Source organism: Oncorhynchus kisutch, unplaced genomic scaffold (assembly GCF_002021735.2).
Source record: "Oncorhynchus kisutch isolate 150728-3 unplaced genomic scaffold, Okis_V2 scaffold915, whole genome shotgun sequence".
NCBI lineage: Eukaryota > Metazoa > Chordata > Actinopteri > Salmoniformes > Salmonidae > Oncorhynchus > Oncorhynchus kisutch.
This window is the reverse complement of record NW_022262860.1, coordinates 226,536-245,549: the sequence shown is the minus strand read 5'-3', so window position 1 is coordinate 245,549 and position 19,014 is coordinate 226,536. Positions and strand designations below refer to the sequence as shown.

General features: G+C 42.2%; 1 protein-coding gene across 1 annotated transcript in view; it reads right to left on the bottom strand.

Moving 5' to 3' along the window:
* LOC116363223 (probable lysosomal cobalamin transporter) overlaps positions 1-19,014 on the bottom strand; it is a 118,625-nt gene that overhangs the window by 67,202 nt on the left and 32,409 nt on the right. Inside the window, exons 2-3 of the mRNA XM_031817028.1 lie at positions 6,361-6,458; positions 3,175-3,242 (exon numbers count right to left, since the gene is read on the bottom strand). The gene's annotated coding sequence lies outside the window, so the exon portion shown is untranslated. The remainder of the gene's footprint in view (positions 1-3,174; positions 3,243-6,360; positions 6,459-19,014) is intronic.

The window sequence follows — 19,014 nt, the reverse complement described above, 5'->3', positions numbered from 1 at the left end:
TAAAAATATATACAAAATATCTATGTATTGTAGGTAGGCCATTATGTTAGCCATGCAGCTCCTGTTTAAGACGTGTGCAAAAACCCCTCCATTTGTCCATGCCATCATGAAGAGCATCATGAAAGGAGAGAAGAACATCTGGGAATACACTGGTGAACCTCGTATACACAAGTTTATTTGCCTGTAACAATTGCTTGTTTTCCCGTTTGATGTGTTGAATACCCAAGCCCTCCGTAGGCTACCCTTACCCTAGGCCTACTATAATGACAGCTCATTTAAACCAAGGCTGGATTCAGAAATAAATATTGGCAATACTTTACTTGAAGCCTGCAAGTATAATGCTTTTTAACTTGTTATAAGCGCGTATGAGCCTTTATAATGCCTAATAATAAAGTGTATAATATGTTGTCTCTATGGATCAACAATTCAACTAAGAAACAACGTGCTGAATGTAGACCACCCTATAAAAGAACAATCACCTCAAAAGCCCAAGTTTAAAGAATCAGCAGCAGCTGAAAGGTCAATAGTTATTTTTAGGAGTTTTGAGTCATGCCTAGCCCTCTAGACCAGTCACGACAGGCTGCAAACAAAAGACTGTGTTCAAGCAGAAAAGCCCTTGAATGAACAGTCACCCAAACAGGGGCCTGATGTCTCCCTGTACCACAGGGCATCACACAGAGAGGAGAGGAGTGGAGTGGAAAGGAAAGCAGAGGAGAGGCAGAGCAGGATAAAAGCCATCATGTCGCCTCGCATCAAGAGACCTGAACAACAATCCCCCGGTACAAAGAGGTACAAAGGGCTGACGGTTCAAAAAGGTAAAATAGACACTAAATTGCTTCTGTCTAAAGAATCCCAAAGAGTCCAAACTTTCCAACTTGAAATGGACCATGTGGGCTCGTCCTAGGATGTGTCTCAAATGTCAACATGTTGTCTAAGGCCCATAGGGCTCTGGTCAAAAGTAGTGCACTATGTAGGGAATAGGGTACCATTTAGGATGACATGTTTCTATCCACCCACCGTCCAATCCAGGCAGCCTCCTCTATAGGATCAGAGTGCCATTTAATGGTTGAACGAACATTACATTACATTACATGACCTGAACAGCAAGCATGTTACTGTGGTGTTGATGGCTAGGAGAAATCTATTATGTTTATGCTGCACAGGCACAGTTCAACACAGAGTAAACTGGAGGTTAAATGGGACATGGTTTCCACTGTGTATCACTATAGATTTAAGCATCAAGTCATCTTTCAGACACTTAATCACGAAAGGGACCGTTCACAATGGCTTTATCTGAGACAGTGATTAAATAAGTCTAGAGATGGGGCTGGGAGCTGAGGATGGGTACTGGGATGGGATGGGAGCTGAGGATGGGTGCTGGGGATGAGTGCTTGGGATGGGGCTGGAAGCTGAGGTTGGGTGCTGGGGTGGGGCTGGAAGCTGAGGTTGGGTGCTGGGGTGGGGATGGGAGCTGAGGATGGGTGCTGGGGTGGGGATGGGAGCTGAGGTTGGGTGCTGGGGTGGGGCTGGGAGCTGAGGTTGGGTGCTGGGGTGGGGATGGGAGCTGAGGTTGGGTGCTGGGGTGGGGCTGGAAGCTGAGGTTGGGTGCTGGGGTGGGGATGGGAGTTGAGGTTGGGTGCTGGGGATGTGGGCTGGGAACTCAGATGTCCCTCCACATAAGGTTAAACATATCGGGGCAGTATCTATAGCAGAGGGCATCTTGGGTCAGTAACTATAGCAGAGGGCATCTTGGGACAGTAACTATAACAGAGGACATCTTGGGACAGTAACTATAGAAGAGGGCATCTTGGGACAGTAACTATAACAGAGGGCATCTTGGGACAGTAACTATAACAGAGGGCATCTTGGGACAGTAACTATAACAGAGGGCATCTTGGGACAGTAACTATAACAGAGGGCATCTTGGGACAGTAACTATAACAGAGGGCATCTTGGGACAGTAACTATAACAGAGGGCATCTTGGGACAGTAACTATAACAGAGGGCATCTTGGGACAGTAACTATAACAGAGAGCATCTTGGGACAGTAACTATAACAGAGGGCATCTTGGGACAGTAACTATAACAGAGGGCATCTTGGGACAGTAACTATAACAGAGGGCATCTTGGGACAGTAACTATAACAGAGGACATCTTGGGACAGTAACTATAGCAGAGGGCATCTTGGGACAGTAACTATAACAGAGAGCATCTTGGGACAGTAACTATAACAGAGGGCATCTTGGGACAGTAACTATAACAGAGAGCATCTTGGGACAGTAACTATAACAGAGGGCATCTTGGGACAGTAACTATAACAGAGGGCATCTTGGGACAGTAACTATAACAGAGGGCATCTTGGGACAGTAACTATAACAGAGGGCATCTTGGGACAGTAACTATAGCAGAGGGCATCTTGGGACAGTAACTATAACAGAGGGCATCTTGGGACAGTAACTATAACAGAGGGCATCTTGGGACAGTAACTATAACAGAGGGCATCTTGGGACAGTAACTATAACAGAGGGCATCTTGGGACAGTAACTATAACAGAGGGCATCTTGGGACAGTAACTATAACAGAGGGCATCTTGGGACAGTAACTATAACAGAGGGCATCTTGGGACAGTAACTATAACAGAGGGCATCTTGGGACAGTAACTATAACAGAGGGCATCTTGGGACAGTAACTATAACAGAGGGCATCTTGGGACAGTAACTATAACAGAGGGCATCTTGGGACAGTAACTATAACAGAGGGCATCTTGGGACAGTAACTATAACAGAGGGCATCTTGGGACAGTAACTATAACAGAGGGCATCTTGGGACAGGAATATTACTAAAGCTCCAGAGTTGTGAAGTTAGATTGAACCAGTAGAAGAACCCAGGAGTTTCACAACTACTCTGGTGGAAGAGGACTTTTTTCTGTGATGTCTGGCTGCTCATGGCTGAACAGATGGCAGTTTAAAGAACTTTGATTTCCTTGAAGAGGAAAACACCTTGCTCATTAAGCGATTATAATGACATGTTGTACACACCTCTCCCCACCATCTATGGCTGTGTCCAAAATAGAACCCTATTCCTTGTTATTATAGACATCGCTATGCAGGCCCTGGTCAAATGTTGTGCACTAAATAGAGAATAGGGTGGGTGCCAATGTCTCATAGTACTTACCCAATTAATAGCAGTGCTGCACAGACGATGATGAATCCAATTGTGTATTTCAGAGCATTTTTCACTTGCTGTAATGAAAGACAGAATTATTAATACTGTGATTATTAATCAGGAATGTAACCATATCTAATTCTTCAATGGGGTTGGTTGGGGGGGGGGGGGGGCGGGTGTGTGTGTGTGTGTGTACGTTTGAGGTGAGTGGCTGGCTAACTAATTCCATATTCCATTTAGTGAGGGGACAATGGAGTGTGAAGTGGAATCCAGAGTCCCGTTCAACCTGCCAAAGACTCTCAGAGTAGTGTCACACACACACACACACACACACACCTTACTCCCAGCGCTGTTATTAAAGGGTGCTTTGAAAGTAATGATTCAAAAGAACTCCTTGGCTGTGAGAGGAAGTGCTTCTGTCAGCTCCAAACCAACCCAGAGGAAAGGGAAGAAGCTCACTGTGGCATGTAATCTATATAATCACTACCGTGTCCTTTGGAGACCAATATATGACATTTCAGCAATATTCAGTTTAAGATGAAGAGTGTGGTCTATTCCTATGGGCTTTGGCTTTTTCTACACTTAACTTAACAGAGGCCATGTATACGTAATATCCAAGAGTCGACAGTAAAGTCTCAACTTTCTCCTTTTCTTCCTGCTTTTCTACAGTATGTACTTCTATAGGGATACTGTACACTTTCTACAGTATGTACTTCTACAGGGATACTGTACACTTTCTACAGTATGTACTTCTATAGGGATACTGTATGCTTTTCTACAGTATGTACTTCTATAGGGATACTGTACTCTTTCTACAGTATGTACTTCTATAGGGATACTGTACACTTTCTACAGTATGTACTTCTATAGGGATACTGTATGCTTTTCTACAGTATGTACTTCTATAGGGATACTGTACTCTTTTTACAGTATGTACTTCTATAGGGATACTGTACACTTTCTACAGTATGTACTTCTATAGGGATACTGTATGCTTTTCTACAGTATGTACTTCTATAGGGATACTGTACACTTTCTACAGTATGTACTTCTATAGGGATACTGTACACTTTCTACAGTATGTACTTCTATAGGGATACTGTATGCTTTTCTACAGTATGTACTTCTATAGGATACTGTACGCTTTTCTACAGTATGTACTTCTATAGGATACTGTACGCTTTTCTACAGTATTTACTTCTATAGGATACTGTACGATTTTCTACAGTATGTACTTCTATAGGATACTGTACGCTTTTCTACAGTATGTACTTCTATAGGATACTGTACGCTTTTCTACAGTATTTACTTCTATAGGGATACTGTATGCTTTTCTACAGTATGTAGTTCTATATGATACTGTACGCTTTTCTACAGTATGTACTTCTATAGGATACTGTACGATTTTCTACAGTATGTACTTCTATAGGATACTGTACGCTTTTCTACAGTATGTACTTCTATAGGATACTGTACGCTTTTCTACAGTATGTACTTCTATAGGATACTGTACGCTTTTCTACAGTATGTACTTCTATAGGCATACTGTACGCTTTTCTACAGTATGTACTTCTATAGGGATACTGTACGCTTTTCTACAGTATGTACTTCTATAGGGATACTGTACGCTTTTCTACAGTATGTACTTCTATAGGGATACTGTACGCTTTTCTACAGTATGTAGTTCTATAGGGATACTGTACACTTTCTACAGTATGTACTTCTATAGGGATACTGTATGCTTTTCTACAGTATGTACTTCTATAGGGATACTGTACGCTTTTCTACAGTATGTACTTCTATAGGGATACTGTATGCTTTTCTACAGTATGTACTTCTATAGGGATACTGTACGCTTTTCTACAGAATGTAGTTCTATAGGATACTGTACGCTTTTCTACAGTATGTACTTCTATAGGATACTGTACGATTTTCTACAGTATGTACTTCTATAGGATACTGTACGCTTTTCTACAGTATGCACTTCTATAGGATACTGTACGCTTTCTACAGTATGTACTTCTATAGGGATACTGTATGCTTTTCTACAGTATGTAGTTCTATAGGATACTGTACGCTTTTCTACAGTATGTACTTCTATAGGATACTGTACGATTTTCTACAGTATGTACTTCTATAGGATACTGTACGCTTTTCTACAGTATGTACTTCTATAGGGATACTGTACGCTTTTCTACAGTATGTACTTCTATAGGGATACTGTACGCTTTTCTACAGTATGTACTTCTATAGGGATACTGTACGCTTTTCTACAGTATGTACTTCTATAGGGATACTGTATGCTTTTCTACAGTATGTACTTCTATAGGGATACTGTACGCTTTCTACAGTATGTACTTCTATAGGGATACTGTACGCTTTTCTACAGTATGTAGTTCTATAGGGATACTGTACGCTTTTCTACAGAATGTAGCTCTATAGGGATACTGTACTCTTTCTACAGAATGTAGTTCTATAGGGATACTGTACACTTTATTTGTAGCATAGAGCTTTAAGTATCACTTCTGTATCTATTTTGGGGGATGGTGATATATTAATATTTAGTGAGTGTCTTAATTGAGAGTGATGTGTTTACATTCAGCCTCTGGTTGGTCAGTGTTTTACTTGCTATATTGTATTTACTTTGCCACCATGGCCTTTTTTTGCCTTTACCTCCCTTATCTTGTTTATACTGTATTATTATGTGTCGAACTGCTTTGCTTTATCTTGGCCAGGTCGCAATTGTAAATGAGAACTTGTTCTCAACTTGCCTACCTGGTTAAATAAAGGTTAAATATATATTTATTTTTTTAAATTAGGAATGCAATCTCTCACGATATGTGGGACCGATGGGATTAAGTCCAAAATAATGAATAATACAGTGTTTACCTTCCTTAATCCAGAGACAGACAGCTAGTGACTGCTGTTCATAGCCAATGTCAATGTGTGTGTGTGTGTGTCTAGAGTACAGTAAGAGGACGGGTAGCCACAGTCTTACTGAACAGTTGTTGAAATGTGTGTGTGTGTGTGTGTGTGTGTGTGTGTGTGTGTGTGTGTGTGTGTGTGTGGTGTGGTGTGGTGTGTGTACAGTAAGAGGACAGGTAGCCGCAGTCTTACTGAACACTTGTTGATATGTGTGTGTGTTTGTGGTGTGGTGTGTGTGTACAGTAAGAGGACAGGCAGCAGCAGTCTTACTGAACACTTGTTGATGTTGTCATCATCCTTCTCCTCATAATAGAAGTAGACAAAGGGGATCCACAGGAAGACACAGAACAGGAGGAGAGAGTACAGTGCTGTAGGGAGAGAGAGAGTTGAATCAACTTCATTTCCACTTTTATTCAAACAAAAAATATATGTTTTTCCTACTGATCACTTTGAAACAGGGTGGATAACTGTTTGGATTTAACAAAAAGTTATGAATGTAAAGAAATTGATGGAATTTGTATAAAAAAAAAAGTTAAATTCAAAGTATACTTTTAACATAAATCCAATGGCTTTGAATTCCCGTTGGTTGACAACTCCGCTGGGTGATCTACAAAGCCTCATATATGACTGTGTAATGCAAATACACAGGCATGGTGAATACACATGGTCCTGTCTGGTAGAGCATGGTGAATACACATGGTCCTGTCTGGTAGAGCATGGTGAATACTCATGGTCCTGTCTGGTAGAGCATGGTGAATACACATGGTCCTGTCTGGTAGAGCATGGTGAATACACATGGTCCTGTCTGGTAGAGCATGGTGAATACACATGGTCCTGTCTGGTAGAGCATGGTGAATACACATGGTCCTGTCTGGTAGAGCATGGTGAATACACATAGTCCTGTCTGGTAGAGCATGGTGAATACACATGGTCCTGTCTGGTACAGCATGGTGAATACACATGGTCCTGTCTGGTAGAGCATGGTGAATACACATGGTCCTTTCTGGTAGAGCATGGTGAATACACATGGTCCTGTCTGGTAGAGCATGGTGAATACACATGGTCCTGTCTGGCTTGGTTGGTAGAGCATGGTGAATACACATGGTCCTGTCTGGCTGGGTTGGTAGAGCATGGTAAATACACATGGTCCTGTCTGGCTGGGTTGGTAGAGCATGGAGCTTGCATTGACAAGAATAGTGAGTTTGATTCCCAGGGCTACCCATACGCATAATGTATACACACATGACCATAAATGGCTTTGCATAAAAGCTTCTGCGAAAATGGTATATATTAACATATATTAGTATACATTAAGACGTTTCTTGAGTCATCTTGCGGGGGGGATTAAATTAACTTGAATTGGCAAAATGTGGAGAATTTACATTAACATTACATATCATTTTTCTTCAGAGGGTAAAGCAAATTGAGAATCATTTGATAGAGTGCAGTGTTGCTTTGGGGACCAACGTGAGGGTCAAAAATAAAGTGGTGGTCTCTGCTTAATTAACAAATGTATGTTTTATTACATTTTTAAATCTTGTTGACTGAATTAATGCCTTATGATGATTAGATAGGCTGATTAGATAGGCCTAGAAGATCTCCCATCTGTGTTGTGTGGTTTTGTTATCATCTGATTACTGCAACAGGCTGTGTTATCATCCCGATTACTGCAACAGGCTGTGTTATCATCCGATTACTGCAACAGGCTGTGTTATCATCCCGATTACTGCAACAGGCTGTGTTATCATCCCGATTACTGCAACAGGCTGTGTTATCATCCCGATTACTGCAACAGGCTGTGTTATCATCCCGATTACTGCAACAGGCTGTGTTATCATCCCGATTACTGCAACAGGCTGTGTTATCATCCCGATTACTACAACAGGCTGTGTTATCATCCGATTACTGCAACAGGCTGTGTTATCATCCGATTACTGCAACAGGTTGTGTTATCATCCCGATTACTGCAACAGGCTGTGTTATCATCCGATTACTGCAACAGGCTGTGTTATCATCCCGATTACTGCAACAGGCTGTGTTATCATCCGATTACTGCAACAGGCTGTGTTATCATCCGATTACTGCAACAGGCTGTGTTATCATCCCGATTACTGCAACAGGCTGTGTTATCATCCCGATTACTGCAACAGGCTGTGTTATCATCCCGATTACTGCAACAGGCTGTGTTATCATCCGATTACTGCAACAGGCTGTGTTATCATCTGATTACTGCAACAGGCTGTGTTATCATCCGATTACTGCAACAGGCTGTGTTATCATCCCGATTACTGCAACAGGCTGTGTTATCATCCGATTACTGCAACAGGCTGTGTTATCATCCGATTACTGCAACAGGCTGTGTTATCATCCCGATTACTGCAACAGGCTGTGTTATCATCCCGATTACTGCAACAGGCTGTAAGAGGAGGGCTGAGGAGTTATACAACCCAGTGTACAAGTCTGTCTTTCGAGACGACAGTTTACGTCACCATGAAGTCAAAAGCACCATGAAAGCAAAAGCAACAGCATTCATGCCAAGGGAAAATGTGGCAAAGGAACGATATTAAAACATTGAGGGGATCGGTTGGGCTCAGTGGAGGGGCAGTTTCCTGGACCCAGATTTGCGTTCTTGTTAAAGGTGCTGCATTGTGATTTCAGAAAAGGTCTATAATACATCTGCAGTAATAGTTGTATGATAGTGTTTCACAGTATTACTTACGCACCAGTGCAGTGAATGTGTTTTTTCGCATTGTTTGTAACTTATTTTGTACATAATGTTCATGCTACCATCTTTCATGACCCGAAAAGAGTTTCTGAACAGAACAGCGACTACTCCCCTCGAACTGGACAAAGATTTTCCCTTTAATGAGTCTGACGCAAAGGATCTAATGTTGCTCCCTGACAAGGTCCAAATCCCCGTCATTTGCATGAAGAAAAGAAGGAGATACAGGGGTGCAGATCAGGGTGCCTTGTGAGAATTCGTAGGCAAGTGGCTAAATGCTCATCCAGAAGTGGCACTCCTAGTGGCCCGGGGACTTTAATGCAGGCAAACTTAAATACGTTTTACCTCATTTCTACCAGCATGTTATATGTGCATCCAGAAGAAGAAAAAACTATAGACCACCTTTCTCCACACACAGAGACACATACAAAGCTCTCCCTCACCCTCCATTTGGCAAATCTGACCAGAATTATATCCTCCTGATTTCTGCTTAAACACTAAAGTAAAGCAGGAAGTAACAGTGACTCGCTCAATACAGAAGTGGTCAAATGACGCGGTTGCAAAGCTACAGGACTGTTTTGCTAGAACAGACTGGAATATCTCCCGGGATTCATCCCGGATGAATGGCATTGAGCTGTATACCATCTCATACCACCGGCTTCATCATAAAGTGCATCAACAACCTCATCCCCACAGTGACCGTACGTATATATGTGGCAGGGTTTGCAAACTATTACCGACTACAAAGGGAAACCCAGCCGCAAGCTGCCCAGTGATGCAAGCCTACCAGACGGGCAAAATCAAATCAAATCTAACTGCCTTTTATGCTCGCTTCGAGGCAAGCAACACTGAAGGATGCATGAGAGCACCAGCTGCTCCGGACAAATGTGTGATCACGATCTCCGTAGCAGATGTGAGCAAGACCTTTAAACAGGTCAACATTCACAAGGCCGCGGGGCCAGACGGATTACCAGAAGCAGTACCGGAGCGCCAAGTCTAGGTCCAAAAGGCTCCTTAACAGCTTCTACCCCCAAGCCATAAGACTGCTGAACACTTAATCAAATGGCTACCTGGACTTTTTGGCTACCCCCCCCCTTTGTTTTGACACTGCTACTACTCACTGCTTATTATCTATGCATAGTCACTTTACCCCTACCTACATGTACAAATTACCTCAACAAACCTGTCGAGGTAATTTGACTAGGTACCGAGTCAACCTGTCAACCTGACCTGTTGAGGTAATTTGACTCGGTGCCGAGTCAACCTGTCAACCTGACCTGTTGAGGTAATTTGACTCGGTGCCGAGTCAACCTGTCCTGTTGAGGTACATTGACTCAGTAAAAGTATTACCATTTTATTATTTACTTTAGTTTAGTTTATTTTGTAAATACTTTATTAAATCTGAATTGATGGTTAAGGGCTTGTAAGTAAGCATTTCATGTTAAGGTCCTGTTGTATTTGGTGCATGTGACAAATGATTTGATTTGATTGTTTGTGATATTGGCCTCAAAATGGGAAAGTTGTTTTGACTAGGTGGTTGTGTTATCTAGAGGAAATCCCTCTATCGTTTCCTGGTTGTGTTATCTAGTGGACATCCCTCTATCGTTTCCTGGTTGTGTTATCTAGTGGAAATCCCTCTATCGTTTCCTGGTTGTGTTATCTAGTGGACATCCCTCTATCGTTTCCTGGTTGTGTTATCTAGTGGACATCCCTCTATCGTTTCCTGGTTGTGTTATCTAGTGGAAATCCCTCTATCGTTTCCTGGTTGTGTTATCTAGTGGAAATCCCTCTATCGTTTCCTGGTTGTGTTATCTAGTGGAAATCCCTCTAACGTTTCCTGCTGGCTGAATTTCACTTTATGTGAGAAAACAAGCACTGAATAGTATAGGGAATCATTGTACCATCTAAATCACTGTTAAATATCTTCAAAAAATACAAAAGAATATATAGTTTTTCAGCTGTTTGAAGCTGGTGGACCAAAACAGAAAGGAAAAGGTTCAAGTGCTCCGCCATGTTACGGAGAAATGGGATTCTGGGGAGGAGGGAGATTTGTTTTAAATGCAGCCTAGTGCTAAGTGAATTGCAAGATATTTCACAGTGATTCAGATGGTACAATGATTCCCTACACTATTCAGTAGTTGTTTTCTCACATAAACCCTTAAGAATTTTAGCAACCGGGGAATTAGCTAAATATATATATATATATATATATATATATATATATGACAGCCAAAGTCAGAACAGCTTTCCCACAGATGCCGGCCACAGATGCCGGCGGGAGAAATCAATAGACGAATGTCACAGCCGATCACAACACTGGCATGTAAAGTAATACTGTGAAACACTATCATTACAAAATTACTGCAGATATGGACATTTGGTGAAATTAAAATGCAAAACTATAAAATACTATCATATAGTCTCTCTCTATCCATCCCTCTCTGTCAGACAGTACACTATGATCATCACATCCCCATTACTTCACCAGATCAAAGCGGCTGTATTCTCCAGTCCATTCCTTTCCTGCACTCAGACACAGAGTAGCCTAGCGCGTAGGCATACATAACACGAAGCTCTATTTCACTAGTGGGATACATCTGACAATGAGGCTCCCTCCTCGACTCGCAAACATGATTTGATAAAAGTATTCTTCATGAATATGATGACAGAGATGTTTATTAGCTTGGATTCCTCTCATTGTCAATAACAAACAAACAAACAACATTAAAATCAGTACAATAGACTACTGTTGGGGCTCTGCAGTGGCCAGCATCCACCTAGTAGCATGAACATGCCCAACAGATGCATAGCAAACAGCATCATATTGAAGAGGTTAGTCATTGTAGACAACTAGAGGGACTCGTGTTGTGTCCATGGAGACCTATAGTCTAATCACCTCCAAAGGAAGGCTCTTTAAGAGCAGGACTATTCATCTAGAATCATGTAAACTTATTAGACCCTTTGTGATGTAAAAGACAAAACTGATTCTTTTTCACAGCACTGTAAACTACAACTCCCTTTCTACATTGCACAGTTCAGGCTGGATCTGATTTATCTCTGGAGAAACTGTGTGATGTGCACATTGAGCTTAAAGAAAATAAATGTTGCAGCGATGAGACAAGATCGTAATCACGAAATTGGGGAGAAAAAAAAGGGTAAAAAATGACAACAACAATAAATCAATAACAGATATGTGGGTTAATCACTCTACACTAACAGAAACAGGACAATTTCACTTCCAACAGGAACAGTAGTAGAAAAAGAAGAGGCAGGGTAAGTCATAACTCCATGGCACACAACACCCCCCCCCCCCCCCCCCCCCCCACTCAACTCTAATGTAAATATCACTCCAGAAGAAGCTTTTATCCCACCAAAACCAGTGAAGCTATTGCAGCTGCTGCTGCGTATGAAGAGTGCTAGCCAACCCACCCCTCTCGGGAGATACCTAGGTCTAGATTTTTACACGATACAGAGTGAGTTTGCTTTCTTGTTTAGTTGTTGCTGTGTGCCAGCAGCCTTTTTTAGGGAAGACTTTTACATTCTTCAACATTAGGAATTCATAGAATGGAGGAAACATAGGAAACACACTTAAAGGAGAGGAGGAACACAGTCATTTTAACCTGTGTATGTGTGTGTGTGTGTGTGTGTGTGTGTGTGTGTGTGTGTGTGTGTGTGTGTGTGTGTGTGTGTGTGTGTGTGTGTGTGTGTCAGCTTCTCTCTCTGAAACTAATGGATGTCAGTGAAGACAGCCCATAAACCCACAAATAACTACCTTACAGTAGAGAAACACTTCTGAGACAGACTGTTCCAAATGGATTCCTTATATAGCACAATGTTCTGACCAATAGTTACACAGTTTAATGGCTGTGTGAGGGGAAAACTGAGGATGGATCAACAGCATTGTAGTTTCTCCACAATACTAACTAACATATTGTGAAAAGAAGGAAGCCTGTGCAGAATAAAAAATATTCCAAAACATGCATCCTGTTTGAAATAAGGCACTGAAGTAAAACTGCAGCAAAGAAATGCACTTTATGTCCTGAATACAAAGTGTTATGTTTGGGGGAAGATCCAACACAACACATCACTGAGTACCACTCTTCATGTTTTCAAGCATGGTGGTGGTGGCAGTAATGGGTATGCTTGTCATCGGCAAGGTCTAGGGAGATTTTTAGGATACAAATAAACAGAATAGAACTAGGCACAGGAAAAATCCTAGCGGAAAACCGGGTTCAGTCTGTTTTCCAACAGACACTGGCAGACAATTTCACATTTCAACAGGACAATAACCTAAAACATAAGGCCAAATCTACACTGGAGTTGCTTACCAAGACAACATTGAATGTTCCTGAGTGGCCGAGTTAGTTTTATCTTAAAATCGGCTTGAAAATCTATGGCAAGACTTGAAAAAGGCTGTTTAGCAATGATTAACCAACAAATCATTTTTAAAGAATAATGTGCAAATATTGTACAATCCAGGTGTACGAAGCTCTTAGAAACTTACCCAGAAAGACTCACAGATGGAATCACAGCCAATGGTGATTCTAACATGTATTGACTCAGGGGTGTGAATAATTATGCAAATGAGATTTCAAATGTATTGAAAATGAAATGCAGAATAAACATTTCTAAAAACATGTTTTCACTTTGTCATTATGGGCTAGTGTGTGTAGATGGGTGAGAGACATTTCACTATGTCATTATGGGGTAGTGTGTGTAGATAGGTGAGAGACACAAATACATTTTGTAATTCAGGCTGTAAACACAGAATGTGGAATAAGTCAAGGGGTATGAATACTTTCTGAAGGCACCAGTAATAGGGGGGTATAATTAAGCAATAAGGCACGAGGGGGTGTGGTATATGGCCAATATACCACAGCTAAGGGCTGTTCTTAGGCACGACGCATCACGGAGTGCCTGGATACAGCCCTTAGCCGTGGTATATTGGCCATATACCACAGACCCCCGAGGTGCCTTATTGCTATTATAAACTGGTCACCAACGTAAGTACAGCAGAAAAAATAAATGTTTTGTCATACCCATGGTATACAGTCTGATATACCATGGTTGTCAGCCAATCAGCATTCAGGGCAGGAACCACCCAGTTTATAATGCAGTTTTTTTTAACATTACAACGATGGGTTACACTGCTCTACTAAATCACCCTGCTGGGTTTGGACTGTCTGGGTGTGAATAGACAAGTTGTAAAATATGGACTCTCATCTGTCAGCATTTGAGTCAGTCGCCCAGTTCACTAAATTAGACCTGTCACCTGACAATGGTTCTTAGTGGTGAGTTCATGGCCTTAGGAATACATCAGGCTCCTACACAGAAGCCAGTGCCAACACACACACAGTGGAGAGACACATGCTTGTCAATGTGTTAGAGATTCCTGTTTCTCCTCCAGCAGTGTCTGACAGGACATTTGTTTCAATAAGCCAGTGCTCACTGCTCTACTTAGGTGTTTGTTTACACTCGTTTACAGCTTGGCCGAGTTACCTCAGTGAGGACCAGTCTACTCTAGGCCGAGTTACCTCAGTGTGGATCAGTGCCGAGTCACCTCAGTGAGGATCAGTGCCGAGTCACCTCAGTGAGGATCAGTGCCGAGTCACCTCAGAGAGGATCAGTGCCGAGTCACCTCAGTGAGGATCAGTGCCGAGTCACCTCAGTGAGGATCAGTGCCGAGTCACCTCAGTGAGGATCAGTGCCGAGTTACCTCAGTGAGGATCAGTGCCGAGTTACCTCAGTGAGGATCAGTGCCGAGTTACCTCAGTGAGGATCAGTCTACTCTAGGCCGAGTTACCTCAGTGAGGATCAGTCTACTCTAGGCCGAGTTACCTCAGTGAGGATCAGTCTACTCTAGGCCGAGTTACCTCAGTGAGGATCAGTCTATTCTAGGCCGAGTTACCTCAGTGAGGATCAGTCTACTCTAGGCCGAGTTACCTCAGTGAGGATCAGTCTACTCTAGGCCGAGTTACCTCAGTGAGGATCAGTCTACTCTAGGCCGAGTTACCTCAGTGAGGATCAGTCTATTCTAGGCCGAGTTACCTCAGTGAGGATCAGTCTACTCTAGGCCGAGTTACCTCAGTGAGGATCAGTCTACTCTAGGCCGAGTTACCTCAGTGAGGATCAGTCTACTCTAGGCCGAGTTACCTCAGTGAGGATCAGTCTACTCTAGGCCGAGTTACCTCAGTGAGGATCAGTCTACTCTAGGCCGAGTTACCTCAGTGAGGATCAGTCTACTCTAGGCCGAGTTACCTCAGTGAGGATCAGTCTATTCTAGGCCGAGTTACCTCAGTGAGGATCAGTCTACTCTAGGCCGAGTTACCTCAGTGAGGATCAGTCTACTCTAGGCCGAGTTACCTCAGTGAGGATCAGTCTACTCTAGGCCGAGTTACCTCAGTGAGGATCAGTCTATTCTAGGCCGAGTTACCTCCGTGAGGATCAGTCTACTCTAGGCCGAGTTACCTCAGTGAGGATCAGTCTACTCTAGGCTGATTGCTGACAAGAAACAAATGGCTGGAAAGGAAACTAGTGCACATCGTCCTGCCACTAGGCATTATGTGCATATGGGGAACTAATTATATTGTTCCATTGTGCCACACACACACACATTTATCATAACACTATGAATATTAAGATACTCAGGGAATAGGTCACACCACATTACAGCATATCATCCATTACTCTTGAACAGACCAGTGTTGGGTTCAAATACTTTTGGATGGGCTTACTTCAGCTTGGCAGCTTTCCTGGCGCAATGGACCCAATAGAATGGTACCAAAAGTGCAGGAATAGTCAAACACTTCAGGTAGGCTCAGTCAAATGCAAAAATAGTTGATTGATAGGCCTCATTTGTAAACATTGCGTACGTACAAAATAAACCACCAAAACGTTTGCGCCAGTTTTCCCGCAAAAGTTGGCATTCATAAAAACTGAACTTGGAGTGAGAATGCCCTTTCCTCCACACAGACTTTAGACCATGTATGCACATTCACTAGTGGTTGGTGATTTGTAATGCAGGCAGGCAAGTAAGTGATATGGTGGGGGGGGGGGGGGGGGTTAAAACGTTGTGCTGACAGCTCCACAAACATTTGTGATCCTTTACTCTTCCAGAAACTGTCCCAGTCCTTTGCCAGATACAGCAAAAGTTCATGCAAAAAATGCAAACATTGTACAAACCCAGTAAATAGACTGGTAGCTGATGTAAAAGATGTGACAATATGGGTAGGCGTGACGTCATTAACCTATTCCATCTCAGAGCCTGTACCAACGCAGATAGAAACATTGTACAAACCCAGTAAATAGACTGGTAGCTGATGTAAAAGATGTGACAATATGGGTAGGCGTGACGTCATTAACCTATTCCATCTCAGAGCCTGTACCAACGCAGATAGAAACATTGTACAAACCCAGTAAATAGACTGGTAGCTGATGTAAAAGATGTGACAATATGGGTAGGCGTGACGTCATTAACCTATTCCATCTCAGAGCCTGTACCAACGCAGATAGAAACATTGTACAAACCCAGTAAATAGACTGGTAGCTGATGTAAAAGATGTGACAGTATGGGTAGGCGTGACGTCATTAACCTATTCCATCTCAGAGCCTGTACCAACGCAGATAGAAACATTGTACAAACCCAGTAAATAGACTGGTAGCTGATGTAAAAGATGTGACAGTATGGGTAGGCGTGACGTCATTAACCTATTCCATCTCAGAGCCTGTACCAACGCAGATAGAAACATTGTACAAACCCAGTAACTAGACTGGTAGCTGATGTAAAAGATGTGACAGTATGGGTAGGCGTGACGTCATTAACCTATTCCATCTCAGAGCCTGTACCAACGCAGATAGAAACATTGTACAAACCCAGTAACTAGACTGGTAGCTGATGTAAAAGATGTGACAGTATGGGTAGGCGTGACGTCATTAACCTATTCCATCTCAGAGCCTGTACCAACGCAGATAGAAACATTGTACAAACCCAGTAACTAGACTGGTAGCTGATGTAAAAGATTTGACAGTATGGGTAGGCGTGACGTCATTAACCTATTCCATCTCAGAGCCTGTACCAACGCAGATAGAAACATTGTACAAACCCAGTAAATAGACTGGTAGCTGATGTAAAAGATGTGACAGTATGGGTAGGCGTGACGTCATTAACCTATTCCATCTCAGAGCCTGTACCAACGCAGATAGAAACATTGTACAAACCCAGTAACTAGACTGGTAGCTGATGTAAAAGATGTGACAGTATGGGTAGGCGTGACGTCATTAACCTATTCCATCTCAGAGCCTGTACCAACGCAGATAGAAACATTGTAGAAACCCAGTAAATAGACTGGTAGCTGATGTAAAAGATGTGACAGTATGGGTAGGCGTGACGTCATTAACCTATTCCATCTCAGAGCCTGTACCAACGCAGATAGAAACATTGTACAAACCCAGTAACTAGACTGGTAGCTGATGTAAAAGATTTGACAGTATGGGTAGGCGTGACGTCATTAACCTATTCCATCTCAGAGCCTGTACCAACGCAGATAGAAACACAATCTATTGACAAACTAAATATTCAACAACTATTTCTCTTTTGCATAGAAGTGTGGGTGGTAGCATTTTACTTTGAACTTGTTTCTAAAACACAATCAATCAAGTGTTTGGCACTGGCTTTAGGCAGCATGTTTAGATATGAAAAGTTCCTGTAATAGATTAAAACATTCTGCCCCGTCACACCACTAGAGAAATGAGATCAAATTTGCCATTGCTCTCTCTTTTAGAAAGCAGAAAGTCCAATAGTTCCACATTATACTGCAAAAAAAAAGGCGTTATGGTCACCATAAAAGGGTGAATGAAGGGTGTTATGGTCACCATAAAAGGGTGAATGAAGGGTGTTATGGTCACCAGAAAAGGGTGAATGAAGGGTGTCATGGTCACCATACAAGGGTGAATGAAGGGTGTTATGGTCACCATAAAAGGGTGAATGAAGGGTGTTATGGTCACCATAAAAGGATGAATGAAGGGTGTCATGGTCACCATAAAAGGGTGAATGAAGGGTGTTATGGTCACCATAAAAGGGTGAATGAAGGGTGTTATGGTCACCATAAAAGGGTGAATGAAGGGTGTTATGGTCACCATAAAAGGGTGAATGAAGGGTGTTATCGTCACCATAAAAGGGTGAATGAAGGGTGTTATCGTCACCATAAAAGGTGAACGGAGGGTGTTATGGTCACCATAAAAGGTGAACGGAGGGTGTTATGGTCACCATAAAAGGTGAACAGAGGGTGTTTTTCTGACAGAGTTATAATTCTCATTCATACGTGCACAGTTTTACGACAGGTCTGATTTATAACGAGAAACATACCTATGTACGGGGTGCGCCAAGTTTAGAAATACATTTTTTAAAATGTAAACGTACATGTTCTTTTCATAAATGGCGCATCCAGATATTTAGTGTAAACGAGGCTGCTGCTCCCTAAGCAGATGTAATGTTGCTATGAGAGGGAGAAGAGAACACCTGACCAGTGAAGAGAAGTAGCACATTATTAACCCCTAGACAGAAGGGGAAGCATAGAGAGAGAGAGACAACTAAATAATTAAGTGGCATACTTCAGTTCTTCTGGCCTTATTATAGCTTTCTCACAAAACCCTTCTGGGAAGCAAAAGAGCATTTCTAAGGATTTCTTCAAAGTGGCTAGATTATCAAAACATGCCATCTTTAATTAAAAACTAAGCCTGACATCTGTACAAATAAACAAAAACAAATATTTAATCTGAGATTCATTTTACAGTATATCATTGCTTGCTTGTTGTTATCTGACTGGATCACAGATATTGAATTTGAAAATGAACACTGGATATTGCTACATGATGGGACTAACATAACGGTAAGGCTACCCCACAGACAAACTCCTATCAAATAACAGTCAGGCTACCCCAGAGACAAACTCCTATCAGATAACAGTAAGGCTACCCCACAGACAAACTCCTATCAGATAACAGTCAGGCTACCCCAGAGACAAACTCCTATCAGATAACAGTAAGGCTACCCCACAGACAAACTCCTATCAGATAACAGTAAGGCTACCCCACAGACAAACTCCTATCAGATAACAGTAAGGCTACCCCACAGACAAACTCCTATCAGATAACAGTCAGGCTACCCCAGAGACAAACTCCTATCAGATAACAGTAAGGCTACC